Raw genomic sequence first — 19,924 nt, 5'->3', positions numbered from 1 at the left:
AGAGAGAGAGAGAGAGAGAGAGAGAGAGAGAGAGAGAGAGAAAAGACTCTCTCACACACACAGTGCACTCTCTATTCATACATACACAATGTACTCTCTCATGCACACACACAGTGCACTCTCTTTCTCTTGTGTGTACACACATGCACACAGAGTGCACACACACACAGAACACACACTTGCACACAGTGTACTCTCTCACACATGTACACGTGCATGCACGCACACACACACACACACACACACACAGAGTATACTCACTAGTACATCCAGAAGTTGCTAGTTGTGCATGTTCATCAGATGGTGTGCTTTCACATTCTCCCACTTTCCACAAAACCATGCATATGTGAAGGATGCAGAACTGCTCTGTACCCCAAGCTGACTCTCCACATTCCTTCTGGTAGCACAGGACTTGGGCATAATAAATGCTTGACCAGTAAGTGAGAAGGGAGCATCCCAAGGAGGGTCTAGATGAAGACACACAACATGGGGGGTCTAGTCAAAGACACACAGTCCCACTGCTCTGCTCTGTGACCTGCAAGAACTGGGTGAGTGCTAATGGTTCTTTTGGCACTGATTCAGCCTAGCTGTATGAATGAGCTTTGAGTCTTTTGTGTAAGTTGAGGCCCAAGCTCACACACTTCCCTACACACTGGGGAGGGTGCCATATCATCCGCCCCAGTGACTATGGACTGACTCAGTTGTTCTCAGTTATATTTGGGGCATAAGCCTATTAGTACAGTGCTAGGGCAGAGTCTGTAGCCAGTCTCTGCTCATGCTTTACCTGCCACACACCTAGAAAGGCCCAGAACAGAAACAGGCATAGGATGTCTCCCACAAAAATAAAAACAACAACAACAAAAAAATGAAAACCTGAAGCATCATATAAAATCTGGGGTCTTGTAGCTGAGAACTTGCTCCTCAGTGCTGGGTTTCACCTCGGGAGCTCCTTCACTGCTCCAGAAGCCATTCTGGCCAATAGCATCTGCCTCACTGATGAGAGCCTGAGACACTCTCAGGGAGGGGTCCCTCAGCAGGCTTCATTCCCAGTGGCTGGGATACAGGAAGTGTCAAATGGATTCCTCGGGAAACACAAAGTCTTTAGCCCATTGGGCTTTCTAATGTTTATACTGTAGATTGTGTGTCTCCCCTAATTGTTCTATAAGCTTTTAATTCTCAGATATCACATGTCAACTGTGCTAGTGATGCATATTAAATAAGTGAATAGTGCAAATAATTAAACAACTTATCACTGGCAAGCATAATGTGAGAGTAATGCCCCAGAAAACCTGTATGCTGAATTCTATGTTTTATGAAGTAGTTCTGGCAGTCTGGTGACCTACGACTATAGGCACATCTGTAAGTACTTATGTGCGCATAGCAGAAATGCACACATGGATACAAGCCCCTATTAATAATGCATGCCTTCTACCAACAAGGGAAGAAGCCTGTATATAGAAATGAGCTTAAAGGTAGAAGCATATATATTGCAGAAGCACTCTTGCAAGCCTCAGACGGCCTCGGCTGCATTGCAGCTGACAGGACCTGCCTGGCACAGCCAGATGCGACACTTCTCATCACAGGCCTCTCCTCGATGAGCCTTGGCTGGTGCATCAGGCCTTGCTGCGGTGGGATAATAACTGACAGCAGGCTGACATGCAGCCCAAAGAGAGTTCCATCAGGAGGTCTCCTGGGCCCGGGGATCAGTGGGCTTAAAATATTAGGACGTGATAGAGTTAACACTTGCCCTTGAGCAGATGGTTTCGAACATTCTGTCAACACTGCCAGTGATTACTGCAAACAGATTCTCTGTCCCAGAGGGACGGGAGTGAAGTGCTTTTGAGCTCTGATGCTCGGCTGAGAGGTGTAAAATGTGTCATTTCCAGGGTCTTCTCTCAGCTGTGAGAAGTGCAGACACTTGTTCCCCACATGGGGCAGCCAGAGCCACCATTGAATGAAGAGCCTCTGCCAGCGTGTGAGGCCACAACACAGACCTGGCTTGGTTTGAGCCTCCCTAGTCTGTGGTGTTGGGATACTATGTCTTGTGGGTTTCTTTGTATAATTTGCATATTAGTAGTGGTAAGGTCTCCAGTGCCTATCATCAGAGTGAGAGGAGAGAAGAGACCGAAAATAAGACAGCTAAAATGTTACAGAACAGAACCTCACACACTGCCTTTTTTTCACTTGATATTTAGAGCCACCCTGTGAGTGGCCAACTCTTGGAGTCAAGTCATCTTGCCAGGTTAGACGCAGATATCGCTATCATGTCTGGCTCAGTGTTCATTCTCAATATGGTAAGTTTATCTTGACAGGGTGGGGAGAGGGTTTCTCTTCAAACACAAACTATCACCCACTCCTGTTGAATGAACGGGCTTATAAGGATGAAGAGACAAAGTTATCAGCGATGGGAGGATCTGGGAAACAACAGGAAAGTCCCCTTTCACAGCTAAAAGAACCAGAGAGGCCCAGAGTAGGGGCACCAATCAGTACCATCCCAGCTAATATGTTCTGTCTGCAAAATACACGGTGTCATGTGGAATGCTGTCAGCTAAGAAATGGAGCTGGGATGTAAGAGCAATCACAGAGCTGAAGACAAGCCTGCACTTTAGGATAGCACAGTAGAAAAAACAGGTGCAGGACCACCTCCCTACCACAACCACATCTGATCTATCAGAAAATAAGATGCTAGCCAGGGTAGAGCACACCTGTATTCCAAACACTTGGGATAAGAAGCAGCAAGATGTGGGGGTTCAGGGTCAATCTCAAAACAGCCAATGAAAGGCTGGCCTGGGCTACATGAGAACCTGACTCCAAACCAAACAAAACGGAAAGCCCTCAAATTAATATTAATGAATTGCTGGGTTCACAAGGACCCTCTCCAAGCACATCCTGTGTAGAGGTCATGACACCAGGTGCTGATTCCCTGCTCCGGCAGCTGATCAACAGATACTGACTCTGATGACAAATGCCTCACAGGACAGCCAAACCTGCCAGAGCCAGTGTGTATAGAGGGTTTTCTTGTCTACCCAAAAATAGATAGAGAGAAGCAGGAGACAGGGAATGCTTCAAGCATGGAGAGCTAATCCAGCTCCCATGCCCAAGGCTGTACTAACTAACCTAGCCTTCCTTCCTCTGCCTCAGTGCTCAGAACACCTGCACTCCCAAGTCTTTTTCTTGGATTTTTTTTTAATAAGAAAAAAATTAACAAAGTACAATTTGTTGACAGTGTTCACAGCCGCCCAGTGGGTGTTCCACCTATGTGCGCTGTCGTGCATTTCTTGCTGTTTTCTGCAGGTGCTAAATACTCGCTGACAGCAACATATGTTACCAATTGAGAATGGTGTTTAAAAAAAAAAAAACCCTCGTAATTAAGGAGTGCTCTCAGCTTGAAAAAAAATACAGGTGAAAGCTGCCTCTGCCTGAAGATTTGTTCTGATTTAGTTTCCTCTGCCGCTGAGAGAGTTCTGAATGTACACAGGAAGGACGTTCTTATGATTATTATCTGGGTGCATAGCCGTAATAATGCAGAGTTGTCACCAAAAGACTTGGGCTGACATCTCCTCCAGAAAAAAAAACTATTTATTCATTGATTTTTTTTTGTTATGTTGTGTTTTGTTTCGCTTTGTTTGTTTTCGTGATTCTTTTAAAGTTTCTCATGCTCCTTTTAATAACATACTTAGGTTTTCTGGGAAACCGTGCAGATACACCCAAAAAGACTTTATTATGCTATGTAAACGTCAAAGTTGTCTATAAACAGAGTGCAAATTCTTTGATCTTTTTGTTACTTTCTAGCTCTGTACAAGATGACCTGTGCACAACTAGATGGAAGTCCCTGTGATTTCACCCCTGTGAGTTTCAGAGATGGTTTCTTACCATTAGGGGACTTGATAGCCACATCTACCTTCTTCCTTTAGGGAATGATTGGGCGGGCCATTGGCGATGTTTCAATGCTGTGACGGTTGGGCATTTGACCTCCCTCTCTTTCATCCTGTTTACCTGAAGAGCCTCACCTCCCATCTCCATGGCCTGCTCAGAACAAGCTGAGACCCGGATGGCTAGTTGAATCCGGATTAGCTAACTGAGACCAGGATGGCTACTATTTTGAAAACCATCTGTCTTGTTTGTGCTTTTCACTTTTGTGCCTTGAGACAGGGCCTCATTCTGTAGCTTCGGTTTCTTTGTAACTCATTATGCAGTCTGCATTGACCTGTGATTGGTAGCAATCCTCTTGTCTCAGCCTTCTGAGCTCTGAAGTGACAGCTTGGTCAGCCCCACCAGGCTTTGGGAGCCTTTCGTCAGCCCCCTCCAGCTTTCCTCCAGAGCTCAGATACTTGGCTCTGCTTTGTGTACGTGGAGGCATTGTGAGCATATTAAAACAAAAGCAAATATAAAACATATTTGTTTCTCTGGCTAAAATGTTAAGTGCCATGAAATCAGGGACACATTCTGGGTGTGTGTGGGTGTGGGATGTTGCATACATATATGTATGCACCTTCACATATGTGTGAGTACAAGTGGAGGTCCTTCTGGAGGCCAGAGGTTGACATCAGGCGTCTTCTTCAGTTATACTCCACTTTATTTACTGAGGTCTCTTGATGAACGCAGAGCTCACCAACTCAGCCAGACTGACTCTCCAGCTTTCCCTAGGATAACAAGTGGGCTGCCACACCAGCCTGCGCTTAGTACGGATGCTAGGGATTTGAACTCCAGCTCCCATGCTTGCATTTGCTAATTCCTTGATCACGGAGCCACCCCCCCAGCCTAGGAGCAGCACCTCATTCCTTTCCTGCCTAGAGCTTGACTCAAGTGTAACTCAGTAAACATCAATGGACTATGTTAACACATAGTTTAAGAAAGCTATGGACAGACGGGACTGTTGAGGATTTTGAATCAGTTGATGTCAAGTGAAGCTAAAAGACTTCAGCCAACCCCTCAGGCTACTTGGCAAATGGTACTAGGGAAGCATTCTTCGAGTTTGGCTGCTCTGCATGGCACCTGGGCGCAGCATTGCATCTTCCTGGAGGTGGATGTGCAGGCTCAGCCCAGTCCTACTGAATCAAAACGGCTACCTGCAAGGTCTTGGAAAATTCTTTACTAATTACAGTCTACGACTCCCTGACTGCGCTTTCCAACCAAGGGTCTCTAGCCAGCATGGCACACAAGTGCACATCACCAGAAGGGCCCTGACAGTGGCTCTCTCCAAGCCTCAGGAGGAGGAATTGGGGCTCCTCAACTAAAATCTCAGCTTGGTTCACCATATTTAACTTCTAGACCTGTAGTTCTTGAAGTGTTGTCCCTAAGCTGGAAGCCTGGGGATAAAAGGCCACTTGTGACATTCTGAACTACAACTCCAAGCCCAACGGCCTCCCTTGGAAACCTGCTTGCCACTCTCCATATCAAACAATGTGCCTATCTCCCAGGAAGATCCTAGGAACTCCAAAGTGCAGCCTGTATCTCAGAAACTTCTGGGAGTGGCCCTCAGGTTCAACGCACCTCAAAGTTCTAGCTGTGTCCAAACTTTGGGTTTTGTGATAGGATGGCATCTATAGGGTTCACACTCAAGTTCCAAGCTCATCTCCTAATTCTTGTAAATTTAAAATAAGGTCACGATTTTGTATTGGCCCACATCCATAACTATCCCCAGCATAGACATCATGGGTTAGATATGCCTATAGGATCTCTCTCTGTTCAATTCTATTGGCAGTCATGGCTAGGAGCCACCGATCTAGTCCATGGCCAAATCTACATGATAGCTAAGCAATAGGGCACACACACACACACACACACCACAATATACATGCATACATGAACACAAAATAGAGTCACTGTGCCACGGGCCATTTTCAGTAGGCAATGTCCTCATTGTGCCAGTGCCAGGGCTTGCTCACACTATTTGGAGACAGTGGTCATTCACTCAAGGCCTAGAGACATAACAGCAGAAATAAATGAAGCTGCTGGAAGCATAACTCAATATGCTGCTTAATAATTAACTTCCTTTCTTTTTAATTATGTGTGTATGTTCTTCTGAGTGAGTGCCCATGTGTGTATACATGTGCATGCCTGTGGCATGGTATGTTTGCATAGAGGTCAAAGAGCAATCTCAGTGTTGGTCCTTGCTTGTTTGAGAAACAAACACCTTGTTTGAGAAAGGGTCTGTTGTTCATTGCAAGCAGGCTCTCCTGTCTCTGTCTCTCACCTTCTATAGGAGAGCTGGGATTACAGACGCATACAAGACCATGTTGGCTTCTTTGTGGGTCCTGGTGATTTGAACCCAGATCTTCCAGCTTGCACACTGAGTGCCTAACCCACTGAGCCATCTCCCAGCCCAACTTTCTTCTTCATGCATAGAAGGAATTCATGATGAACTAAGAGTGAGGGCATCATATGGTTGACACAGAAACCAGCAACATAGACAGCCATTGTTATCAGGCACAACATACTCTGTAACTCTACAGTCCTTCACTGAAGGTGTGCAGGTCTGTGTCCTACAACATCAGCTAGGATGTGTGAACAATGTAGTGCATTGGGTTGCAAAAGTATTGACTATGTCAGACAAGGCCGGGACTCTCCAGTGCCTGGAGATATGGATACACCGAACCCCTCAACATTTCACAGTCCTGATCCCTGCTCTCTGGTGGCAGCTTTGGGATACTGAATGCTGATTCCTAATGGCCTCTATCAGTAGTTCTCAGCCTGTGGGTAACAACCCCATTAAGGCCAAAAGACCCTTTCACAGGGGTCATATATCAGATATCCTGCATATCAGATGTTTATATTAAGATATATAATGGTAGCAAAGTTATAGTTATGAAGCAGCAATAAAAAATTTTTATGGCTGAGGGCCCTCACAACATGAGGAACTGTATTAAAATCTGATAGCATTAAGAAGGTTGAGAACCACTGGCAAGGATGAGAGTCTACCCCAACACACCAAGTAGGTTTTCCTCATCCACTGCTGCTTGCACTCTATAGCACACAGGTTTATAGACATGTATAAAGGCTCACTCACAGACTGATGTCATAGATTGCATACCTCACAGGATTTCTGACTTGACTCTTGGACTTCTAAAGGAAGCCCTTCCAATGTGGCTTGGCTACTGAAGCCAGAGGTCACAAAGAGCCACTTGAGGCCAAGAAGCCCAGTGATCTTTCAGTCTTGCAAACTGACCCCTCCAAAACACTGCCCTTGGGGATCAGAATGGATATATACCATCTGGATATTAAGCAGGTAACTGAGCCTCAGTTGATCGTGGGTTCAAATCATGGCTCTGTCCCTGTCTTCTTCCAACCCACCAAACAAGAATCGTCACGAGTCAAATTTTCCTTGGTTCTAATCTCTGCCCAGCCCGTGTACCACAGAGGAGAGCAGCCACTCCCCTCTATGTATGTCAGTCATCTCCTTCCTAATGATGTGTTGCGGTTCCCGAGGATTAGTGTGCAGAACACATGGATGATATTATGTAAAGGGTGCAGAACATGTGACAGGGTTTCTAAATGTTAGCCTTTGTGTCACTTAGATCTCTGACTCATCCACAAAACATACACTTCATCCTATCTCCAAACACCGGGTTGTAATCTTTTACTTTCTGGCTCCTTGTTTATTCATGTTTTGACCATATATGCCTAATTATGGCTCTACCACTTCATACGTATATGATAAAATGAGCATTTTATATGCACACCACATTTGATATTTGAATCAAATCTCTCCCTCTCTATTTCTCCCTCTCCTCTTCCCTCCCTGTCACCATACTCTCTCTCTTTCTGATCCCAGCCCCAAGTGTGTGTGTGTGTGTGTATACACACATCAGAGTATCCTTCCTCCTCCTCCTCTTCCTCCTCCTCTTCCTCCTCTTCTGTTTGTCTGGATTTATTAATTAGATTAGACTGGCTGGCTATCAAGGCCTAAGGATCTGCCTGTCTCTGCCACCAGTACTGCAAACATCTACCACCACATCCATTTCTCCTGTTGTGGATTCTGGACATGAACTTGGGTCCTCATGCATGCATAGCAAGCACTTTGAAAATTGAGCCATCTCCTCCACCTTGTTAATGTATTATTAAAATGCAGGTGAATCAGTTTAGGCTCAGAGAAATGAAATGACTTCCTCAGGGACACACAGTTCCTTTGGTAATTGGTATTTAAACCCAAACAGATTCTACTCTCTGGCCTAGAATAGAATGTCAATGACCAAACTGATGGCTTCCATGTAGGTTCTTCTTCTGCCTGCTCCCAGGTCATAGAAGCTGCAGATCTCTGTCTTCTCTCTGTGTTTCCAGGGTGTAGTCTGATTTGTTTCCCACTCTCACTTTCTCGCTTTTCTCTTCTGCAAGCAAGGATTCCAAAACCCCTCTCTCCTCCATTCCAGACCTTGCTTTCCCACAGGACATCATTACGTGGACCAGACCTGGAATTTAAGTGTGGTATTACAGCCCTTCCCCCCCACACACATATTCACTTGCTTTTCCTTGTCTATTTTTGTGAATGGCATTGCCATCTTCCTTGGCAGTGGCATCCATAACCGCAGAAGCAGTTGTTCTGCAAGTGGAGCTTCTACTTAGCAACTGCTTCTCCTAACTCACTCTTTTACATAAACTCCCCTCTTAAAAGGCTTTATGACCCTCTCAATAGCAACAGACCACCACTAGGACTTTTATTTTCCCAGGAATTAAGTGTCCCATGAGCTGGAATATTTCTTGGAGTTAGGGCTTTGGATGCTCTGTATTCGGTTTTTCCCCCTGAGCTGGAATGGAGTCTTACTATGTAGTCCAAGTTGGTTTTGAACTCTCTATCCATCTGCTTTGGGTTCTGTTTTAACAAGCATGCACCACCCACACCCAACTCCTATGCTCTAGGATCCCTATAAAGAGCAACGTCTCATTTAGAAAGGTATCTTTCAGAAACAGCCACTCACCATCAAATGTATAATGTGAGTCATTGCTCATGTCAAGCTCCAAGGGGTGCTGCATGGCCATAGCAGTTGGGATTGAGAGAGTGATGCAGGATGCTGTTACTGGGTGAGGAGGGCCATAGGTCATGCTCATCTGCCTATTGCTTCCTTAATATGATCTTTGCTAAATACTTCCAAGTTTGTGGGCGAGTGCATTCAGTGGTGGTGAATTAAAAGCTCTGAGGTCTAAGGACATCAGGAGATGGCTTCAAATTGTTCACGTTTGAATAACAAATGGTTCTAATTGTCGGGGCTAATTAATGACAGCCATTTTCAACTCTCCAAGCCCAAAATTAGAGCCCAGGGTTCAACCTCTCTTCCCTTAACTTCTACTTAAAGTCTGAGTTCTCTAGACAAGCTATTTACTGTGTCAACATGTGAATTTCTCCAATTATTTGGCAAGATTCATAACACACCATCAGGGAGCAAAGTCGAGAGAGAGAGAGAGAGAGAGAGAGAGAGAGAGAGAGAGAGAGAGAGAGAGAGCAATTTTTCAAAGCTCACCCATCCCTAGCTCCAGCATTCTAAAACCAGTAGCCCCGAATCAGCAGCAACATCCTCTGGTCCTGGGGGCAACCCCTGGACTAGAGAGGCCAGCCACATGCTAAGACTTGTTCTACTTACTGACCAACAGTGTATAGAGTAGGGACTGGGAGTCACAGCCTGGGGAGTGAATGAAATTCACCAATGACACAGAACAGGTTTTTAGGAGTCCAAACTAATTCACCTGGAATTTTGCCAAACTCAAAAAGGGGGGGGGAGCCATAACAATTTCCTTTCTGCTAAGAATAATTATGTGAAATGTCCCCAGTGGGGTTGCCACCTTATTAAGTACCCAATTGTGATCCACGGCTGCAAGGGCCTAGCTAACGACGTGATGGATGCTTTGTACGAGATCTATAGGAAGGACCGGAAAGTTAAAGGGTTTGTTATTTGGAAACATGAATGCAGCTGAAGTTCAGGGGCTCCTTAGGAAAGCACGTCTTTAACTGTAATTATTGGGCATTATCACGCCTCAACAATGCGCAGACTGGCCATCACTCTCCGATTTCATTTTCTGTACATTTCAGCCTCCGTTTGCTCCAAAAGGCACCATCCAGAAAAGACACGACAAATCTAATTATCTGAGCATTGTTTAAAGAACCAAATGTGGATCATAGTCGACCCCTTGACAAAGCACCCCCCTCTCTTTTTTTTTCCCCTCAACTTAATTTGATTCTCGTCATTCTGTAAGAACCAGCTAGCGTGTTCGTTACCACAAAGGGTTAAATACGAATGCTGTGAACGAGACGCATAATCCTCAAGGCCTCAGAGCATTAAGACATGTCTGCTCCTTAGGGTCCATCTTTGTCCATAATCAATTTCTTCCCTTGGAGAACATTAATTGTCTGTAATGATAGCTTTCCGTCAATACATCCTTGATCTTAAAAGGCCTGTACAGCTTTTTCCTTTATTCAATCAAATCATCTCTACAATTGCCCCCCTTTAGTAAGATAATACCTTTTAAGCCTTGTATTTTAATATAAAAACTGAGAGGTAGCTGCAAAGTCTAATGGGAGTGCTAGCGTTTGAGGACGGGGATGATGGCTTCCATTATCCTAAATAATGTTTGAAGATTACAGAAAGCACTGTGTTTCAAAAGGTGGAAACTAATCCACCACTTTCAAATTATTCCTTGCATAAAAATCTGTTCTGACATTAGGACTTTTTTTTTTTTGCCCCAGTGACAGCACGGTATATTTAAATATTTGAATATGAAAGATAATTTTTTCTGTTCTGAAAAAGGCAAATAATTGCTATTTATAAGGACAAAATGCTGAATAATTCGTGGAATTGACGATTTGAAACACCAAAGCCCTTTATTTTGTTATTCTCCTGATAAGCCATTCCCACACACTTCACTCAAACTATCGCCACCCTAATCAGTAGACACTAAAATTATTTAATTGAGAGAGAGCGAGAGAGATCTCCATGACCTCAGATGAGCTGCCTTCGCTATCATCTGTCTTCCTGGACCTGCTTTTTCTAAAGGCGTGGATCCTTTTTCTAACTTGTCATTTCTGTTGACAATTTCTGTTGAGATAGACCCTGCCTCTAACACCGCTTTAGCTGGTTCCTAGGACAAGGCATTGCAGAGACTACCCCAATATTTACAACAGGGGAGGAAGCTTGAGGAGACACACCAGAAGGACAAAGGCTGTCATTTCTACAGAATCCTTTCTTTGGGTAATTTCTATATTCAGTAGGAACCTAGCAACATTTCCATACTGCATATAAAGTATCATTCTTATCACTAAAGATTAGGAAGCTCTGTGAGCCACAGTCTAAGACTAGCATATCCTCCTCCCCCCACTTAAGCACACACCACACACACACACACACACACACACACACACACACACACACACACATCTGTCAGCATTTTAGGAACAACATAAAGAGGCCCTATGGAATGTAATTAACTGTAAAGCCCAGGTGATCTAAAAACCTATTAAAAGAAAATACACTTATCATAGAGAAAAGGGCTAAGAACTAAGGAGGGACACATAAACACTGCTCACTAATTTCAGGGGTTTCCAGGAGTGTATGCAACTCTAAATATATTTCTGTCCTAAACTAAAATACAAGCAATATTCCATAATTATTATGTCTGCAATAAGAATGGCAAAAACAAACAAACAAAAAAGAGTCTGGGACAGGGAGAAAAGGTGTCTCTGCTATAGATGATGACAGTCTAACAAATGCCTAACCTAACACAACACATACAAGAAGACCAGTTAACAACTAAGACAAGGGCTGGGGCTCGCTGCAGTAGCAGATCAGCTCCATCCACTGCCCTGATTGGCACCTATCTTCCCTTCCCCATTATGCTTTCTAGGTATTTATAAATTATCGTTTAATTATGCTGGCAAGTGGTAATTGTCAAATAAAGCCCAGATAGGCATAAACCCTCAGGCTTCGCATAACAGAAAACTATCTGTGAAAACGGGATCGATCCACATGCTTACAAAGTAATTTCCTTTCTTCTTTTTATCCTTGCCAACAAATTATATGAACCGGCACTTGGTGGTTTGTATGCATTTTGAAGTCTATGCAGATTACAGAAAAGAAAAATTAGTTGCTTCAATATCTACCATTCCCAAATTATTCGGCTGGTTTAGGGAACCACGTGTGGGGAGAACAAAAGAGCCAAAGATCAAGAAATCTAAAGCTTCCCCTTCTCCGAGTTGGTGCTTGGGGTCATTTTTCAGTTGAGGAAATCAAGATTTGGCAAATTCTTTTAGGTATTTATAATAGATTTTACATAAAACAGGAATCAGAACATGACATTCATCCCATTAAGAGAGATACAGAATTTTCTCTGAAAATTCCTTACTGGGGTTTAATTAGTACCCATCTACCCCACCTCTTTTCTATCAAGTAGTGTTAAAAAAAATGATTATTATTTTTTTTAAACATCTAGCTGCAGTACTTCAGCCATAGAGGATAAACACAAACAGAGGATTACAGTCCTAGGAAAGATAAGTTGAGCATCAAGAGGCTATTTAATTTACATCTAATATTTAGACAACGTTAGCTACATGTCCAGCCACTTCTAAGGGGCTTTTATTTGCAAGGCTGAACAGAGAAACACAGACAATATGATTCTCTCGCCCTCTTGCAAGCAAGAGATGGATATGGAAAAGCAAAGCTACACATACATGCATGTACATGAGTGCCCACAGGCTGGCTGGCTTGCTTGCTTGCTTTCGTGCACGTGCGCGCGCAAGCACGCGCACACACACACACACACACACACACACACACACCATCTGTACAAGCTCAGGGTTAGACTGAAGACAAGGTTATGACCCTCATCCCTGGCAGTTTATTCTCCTTTCTTTTCTCAGACACCCACCAGTTCTTCTGGGCCCCGCAAAGGTACCACATGCCCTCCTGTCTCGTGCTTCCCACTGCTAAGAAGGTGCTTTCACAATCCCTATCCATCTTCCACATGCAGTTTCAATCCCTCCATCCACCTAAGGGCTCGTCATTCTGCAGAGATCAGTTTGGGGACTCTCTTTCTGCGAAAGCTCTCTCCCATCCTCACACCCCGATCCAGGTGTGCTTACTTGTGGTTGTCACAGCAAACATGGTGCTTTTACGGTGTGTCGCATGACTCTATGTTCTGACCGAAGCTACAAAGAAGCTAGTGTAGAAGAATGCTCAGCACACTGACATTAAACGACTTGTCCAAGAATGCACAACCAAGACTCGAATCCGTGGTTGCAGTGTATACTCTCAACCCCTACTCCTCTCTGTCTGATTTACATGCTCTGTCCGCTAAGTAGCTTTTACCCAACCCTTGAATTTGCCAACACCACGAGGAGGCCTCAGATCACATCTTTTTTCTCTTAGGCTTGATCCATAAAAGGAAGTCAATAAGTAATTATTGAATCAATGACTGAACATTAACTCAAAATAAACACATGGGCTGGGAGCTCAGGGCTCATGTGTATCTCTGACTTGTCTGAGCCACTGTGGTTTAGAGCCTAGCAGCGCCTTGGTCTGAGGATGTGGGTTAGCCTGGCCGACAGAATCCCAGATGCTTTGATGATGTGAGCCTGGCAGTTTGCTTTTGCCTTTGTTTTCTTGTCCTTATTGTTTGATGGTTTTAATTCCTTTCATCCTAAAGCCTTTCACTGGAAACCAAAATGTCTTAAGTGTCATTGATACTTTAAAACACCTAAGCTCCAGAAAACAATCCCCTCTCTACAGTGTTTCTTTTTGAGGCAGCCCAGGGACTCCGGTCAGCAGCATATATTTTAAGTGTAGATGTAAAAACACTACCTACTCTAAATGAGTAGGGAAAAAAATGGTACGCTTGGCATATTTTCCAGCCCAAATGCAGGGCACTCTCTAGGTACAATCTGTGTATTATTAATACTTATTCACAGCGAACAGGAATGTTAACAATGTTTTGTCAAAATGCATAACTCATATTTGAATATGCAGTCTAGCCTTGAATAATTCAATTCCCAGCACTCATTTGAAAACTTAGCCATTTTCCTGTTTGAGCTTTGTTTGTTCATACTTTTAGAGCGTTTTAGTCCATGATGTGAGCTATTCAGCAACCGATGCAAATTTTCTTCTTTAAAAAGAGGAAATAAAATGCTTTTTAGTAATCAAAATATAAAAACACATCCAGAGTGGTACTTGGGAAACGGAACATAACTTAACCTCCATTCAGGCAGCCCTTTTTAAGTAAGAGATGTGCCTACTCAGGCTATTAATTGGGACTTGCAAGGCTAAGATGCATTCGTGTCTTGTATTCATGAATACTTCCTGGGTACTCAGGGATGGTTTCAGCTACTCATTCTTTTTCACAGGCACTATGCCAGTGCAGGCAGGAACCCTCCTCAGAGGAGACTGGCCTTCAGAGAATGCTCTGGCTTCTGGGCCACATTGTTTCATCTATTTATAGCCTGGTCTGTAAGCTACAACACTGAAGCACTGGCCATTATAATTAAAAATTTAGCTTTAAAAAAATTAAGTATTTACTTCTCGTTCACATAAGAATAAAATACCCTGGGGTTGGTGGCATGTACTTATAGTCATAGCTAACATGGGAGCGTCAGGAGTTCAAGACCATCCTTGACTATATAGAGAGCTTGAGGCCAGCCTGGGCTATATAAGACCGTGTCTCAAAAAAGCAAGCCTATGAAAAAAATTAAAATTAAATATACTATCTTATTAACAAAATTAAACATTTAAAATATGTTCCTATTTGGGAGTGGAAGAGATCACTGAATAAAAAAATCAAGTGCTTTGCTCAAAAAAATAAAAGTTAAGATAGTGGGCAATTATAAGTCATTTTGCTTTAAAAAAAAATTGCAGAAGCTCCTCTGTACATGCTGGGCACACTGTGTTCTGTCTACTCCAGGTCTTAATGTGGCTTCTCTGTGAGGCTGTGCAAACTTAGCACCCGTGAGGCCGTCGACACACAGTGAAAGTCTAGTATTTATAAAGTGCAAATAATCCCTCCCCTTTATGTGGATAGCAGATGGTACTTTGAATGACCCTAAGGCCATCTTCTGATTCTTCAAAGAAAAGAATTAGGCTTGTGGATGCTGTAGTGTGAGGATTAAGCCTTGTGATTCTATTCTGGGACTCTCATCCCGACCACCCACTTGTGGATATACACTCATTCTTTTTCATCAACCAAGGGGTTCTGGGAACTCCTAACTGAAATTTCTGACTGCTTTGTAAATGAGCAGAGGACTTAGTGGGTTGTTAATCACTAAATGAGACGTTGTGGAGATAACACAAGAGAAGAGCCTGATGCTTTAAACGGAAGACAGCAAACTTGCCAACATTCTGGTCTAGTTTTCTAAGCAATATTGGGGATTGATAGAGATGCTATCAAGAGACCAAGGGGATTGCTCAGTTGGTAAAGTCTTTTGCAAGCAAGAGGACCAACATTGGTTCAACACCTAGAACACACATTTCTTAAAAAGGTACATTGGTGAATGCTGTAATTCTAGCACTGGAGAAGGGAAGATTGGTGGATTCCTGGGGCTTGCTGCTCAGCCAGCATCGCCTGCTGGCAAGTCCCAGGTGAACAAGTGGCCCTGACTCAAAAAGAAAGGTGGATAGTACCTGAAAGGTGAAATATCCCCTATGGCTTCTTACATATGAACATACACAAATACACATACATACACAGAGAAATTATGAAGCCATAAAATCACCCACATGATACTATCCACATGCTACTCCTCAGAGAGCACAAAAGATGCAAAGCCTTCCCTGTCCTGAGGGGTAATTAAATGACTTCTGTCTGATGGGTAAGTAAGAAAAATATCCCACTGCCATACAATAGGAAGGTAGAATAGACCACACACTTGACTCTGACTGTTTCAGCGTCCACATTTATAAAGCAAACAGAAACATGGGATCAATTCAGATAGTATACTTTACTTAATCAATATAGTCAAAGAATTATCATGTCAGAACCAAGCAAATCTAACAAAGTATTGAGATAAATTAATGAGAGAAATAACATTCTTTTACTTTTTCTACTAAGTCTTCAAAGCCAGTATGCAGGCCACATTCAAGGCCTGCCTTAGCACACACAGGCGACCTCTGCATGAGCTCCACATGTGACAGTCACTACCAGACCCATCACACTTCACTCACTGAGCATTTGTTTGCACTCCTCCTATACATTCCAAGTTAATAAAGTTTTCGAGCAGTGCTTCTCAGCCTTCCTAATGCTGCGACCCTTTAATACAGTTCCTAATGTTGTAGTGACCCCCCCTCAACCATAAAGTTATTTCCTTGCTTCTCTATAACTGTAATTTTGCTACTGTTATGAAACACAATATAAATATCTGATATTCGGGGTAACTGACAGGTGACCGCTGTGACAGGGTCGTTCAGTTCTCACAAGGTACGAGATCCACAGGTTGACAGCCACTGTTTTACAGCAACTGGTGCTGGGAAGATGGCTCAGTTGGTAAAGTCCTTATTGTGCAAGCATGAAGGCCCAAGTTTGGTCCTCGAAACTCATGTAAGAGCTGAGCGTAGTGCTGTGTGCTTGTAAGCCCTGGGCCTGTTTGGCCAGCCTAGGCTACTCAGGTAAGTCCCACACCAGTGAGATAACCTGTGCTCATGAAAGGAGACAGCATGTAAGAAATGACCGTCTAGGTTGTCCTCTGTACTCCATACACATGTGCATACACATGGAAATAGTTCAACTTCACAGGTGCACACATGCATGTACACCCACACATAAGTATGAAATAAAATATAAGCTGTATTTTAAAAGTATTTTAAGAATCTGTAGAGAAAGTACTGTCCATGTGTGCACTTTAAAGGCAGCCGGTCTCTCTGCCCCTCGTGATGGAGGGAGTGACTGGTGTGGCTGCATTCATTGTTGTCTTCCGCAAGCCTGCAGAGCCATGAGTACTGCCACAGCAATGCCTCTCAAATCCTCAGCAACTTCTGTAGCCATACTTACATTAAGATCCACATGGAGAATTTCAGAATAAATATGTGTGGGAAGCCATGTAACCAGGACCCTGACTATAGGAAACTTGTCTATAACTAATAGTATATCTGGGTTTTGTTTTGTTTTGTTTTGTTTTCTGTATTATTTCAGTTCATGGAACAAACTGCCAGGGAGAGCTTTCCAATCAACCTTTCCCTGTTCAGCTCACAAGTCATTTCCTGAGTCTCTTCTAGGTCTACAAAAGCAACAAAATAAATGCTTTATTAGGGTCTTCCCAACATACCAAGTACTAAGAAATATAAACAACATATTTTTAAAAGACATTTCCCATTAGTTATACAACAGGAGGAAAACAATCATTGAGGTAATTAATTCTCAAGGCCCCGCTGAAGGGCCAGCAGGAGAGTTCGGCCTGTGTGAACAGAGAGCAGGAGTGGTTTTAGATGGGGTTAGTGCTTGAGTAGATCTTAGAGGACTGAAGTTAATTTTACAGATAAAGAACAAAGGGGCAAGGTTCCCAGCAATGGACAGATTCTTTTAAGTGCGGAGTTGTAGGCACATGAGTCACTTAAGAATGTAGGAGCTAGAGAAAGTACCCATGGAGCTAAAAGGGTCTGCAACCCGATAGGTGGAACAACAATATGAACTAACCAGTACCCCCAGAGCTCATGTCTCTAGCTGCATATGTACGGGCATCATTGGAAAGAGAGACCCCTTGGTCTTGCAAACTTTATATGCCTCAGTACAGGGGAATGCCAGGGCTAAGAAGTGGGAGTGGGTGGGTAGGGGAGTAGGTGGGTAGGGTAAGGGGGAACTTTTGGGATAGCATTTGAAATGTAAATGAAGAAAATACCTAATTAAATAAAAAAAAAGTGAGCAGAAAAAAAAAGAGTGTAGGAGTTTAGCCACTAAACAGCAAAAGAGCAGGGTACCATTAGTCAGACCTGAACTGGCCAACCACGTGGGAAGACAGTCCTACTTGCCTACACTAGCTGTGTGTCACTCTAGAAACAAAGTCGGGTGTGCCAGAGGAGCAGCGGGAGTCACAGTCAGATTCATGGCTGAGATAATGACTGGAGGTTATTCTAGAAGTAGGGTAAACTGTGAAAAGTTTCAGTCAAGTACATTATCAGTTATGTTGTAGGGACCCAGTCAAGCACCTCTGCAGAGAATGAGTTAGAAGGAAAGGAAACAGAAGGCTGGCAGTGCTTAGAGGATTGCATTAGACCAGGAGGGACAGGGATGGAGCTGGGCTGAACCCATGGCCCTGGAAACAGAGAGAAAAGACCAAACTCAAGGTGCAAAGCTGGCGACCAAGTGCACGTGAGGGAAAGGAGACTGATGGCAGATGAAAGATGCATTGAGATGTCCTATCTGGAAGTCCTTCACACAGAGACATCACCAAACCAATGACTGGAAGGAAAACTAACATCAATGCCCTCTGCTGAGGCTCTGTATAGAATTGAAGGGCAGAAGCAGGTCTCGTTTATCTTTGAGAACCTTTAAACTGATAGTTTTAGTACCTAACATGCACACATGAACATGCATGCGCATGCGTGCACACACACACACACACACACACACACACACACACTCATGCATATACACAAGTGAATTTCTGATCCTTCAGCCTCCACTTCCTAAATGCTGCTATTATGGGCATGCACTGCGGTGCGCATATTGTGTGTGCTGAGACTCCATGCATGTTAGGTGGGTGCTCTACCAACTGAACTCTGTCTTCAACTCTTTGCTTTGCTTTCCTTAAGAGTCCTTCCACGAAAACCCTTTGCCCAAGCAAAGAGCCAGGCACATCCTATGGCTCCAATGGAAGTCAATATGGAAATCCTAAGGTCTATTACAGAGCACACACTTATCCTTACATGCCTGTGACCGTCTATATCTGGTGTGACACAGGCAATGAAAAAACTAGAATGTTTTATTATGTACTGATATATTTGTGCGCATATTCCTCTAGTCTTTTATTAAAAAAAATGTTATTCTGCTATGCTTATAGACAGGAGCCTGGCATGACTGTCCTCTAAGAGGCTTCAGCCAGCAGCCAATAGAGACCCACAGCCAAATATTAAGTGGAGCTTGGGGCGTCTTCTGGAAGAGTTGGGGGATGGATTGAGGAGCCTGGAGGGGATAGGGATTCCACAAGTAAGCCAACAGAATAAACTAACCTGGACCCTTGGGGGTTCCAGAGACTGAACCACCAACCAAAGAACAAGCACAGGCTGGACCTAGCTTCTCCCTGCATATATGTGTCAGATATGAAGCTTGATCCCCCAACAACTGGAGCAGGAGCTGACCCGACTCTGCTGCCTGCCTGTGGATCCTGTTCCCCTAACTGGACTGTCTTGTCTGGCCTCAGTGGGAGAGGACGTACCTAGTCCTGCAGCGACTTGATTGCCAGCATGGGTTGACACAGGGTTGGGTGATGCTCCTCTTTTCTCAGGGGAAAAGGGGATGGGGGACAGGGGAGGAGCTGTGTGAGAGGGGACAACAACGAGTGTGGGCTGGATGAATAAAGGAATAAATAAAGTAGTCAAAAAGGAAAAAATGTTTCTGCTGAGATACTGTTTACACAAATTAGGAAAAAGAGAACTAATAATACAAGTACTATACTATCTAGCTCCAGCTAAGGAAATAAAATGTTACTATTGAAATTGACTGTCTGATAACTTCCTCAACACCACTATCCAACTCTACCTCCAAGGCCAAGGTCACAATGAGCTCGACTTTTATTTACAATGTAATAACCACTTGTGTATTTTATTTTGAAGTGGTGTTTCAAAATAGTTCCTTCAGAGTTTATATCGTACTTATTCTCAAAGATTTAAGATCTTAACAAAAAATCTTAAATTTCTATCTCTGTGTGTGTGTGTGTGTGTGTGTGTGTGCACGTGTGTATGTGTGTTCATCTACATATGTGCATATGCATGTGTGTTTGAGGTGCATGCGTGTGTGTGTGTGCATG

The 19,924-nt window shown here is 43.6% G+C and overlaps 1 protein-coding gene and 1 long non-coding RNA gene across 7 annotated transcripts in view; one reads left to right on the top strand and one right to left on the bottom strand.

Annotated features, from left to right (window-relative positions):
- The window catches only part of LOC115030650, a 575,682-nt gene that overhangs the window by 354,289 nt on the left and 201,469 nt on the right, over positions 1–19,924 (bottom strand). The window lies entirely within an intron of this gene.
- Positions 1–19,924, top strand: part of LOC115030651 — a 56,956-nt gene that overhangs the window by 27,869 nt on the left and 9,163 nt on the right. The window contains exons 3-4 of the long non-coding RNA XR_003836257.1: positions 2,196–2,294; positions 3,793–3,848. This is a non-coding gene — a long non-coding RNA (uncharacterized LOC115030651). The remainder of the gene's footprint in view (positions 1–2,195; positions 2,295–3,792; positions 3,849–19,924) is intronic.

The sequence above is a fragment of the Mus caroli genome, chromosome 3 (genome assembly GCF_900094665.2).
Source record: "Mus caroli chromosome 3, CAROLI_EIJ_v1.1, whole genome shotgun sequence".
Lineage (NCBI taxonomy): Eukaryota > Metazoa > Chordata > Mammalia > Rodentia > Muridae > Mus > Mus caroli.
Note: the sequence above shows the minus strand (reverse complement) of the source record. Positions and strands in the feature narration are given on the sequence as shown.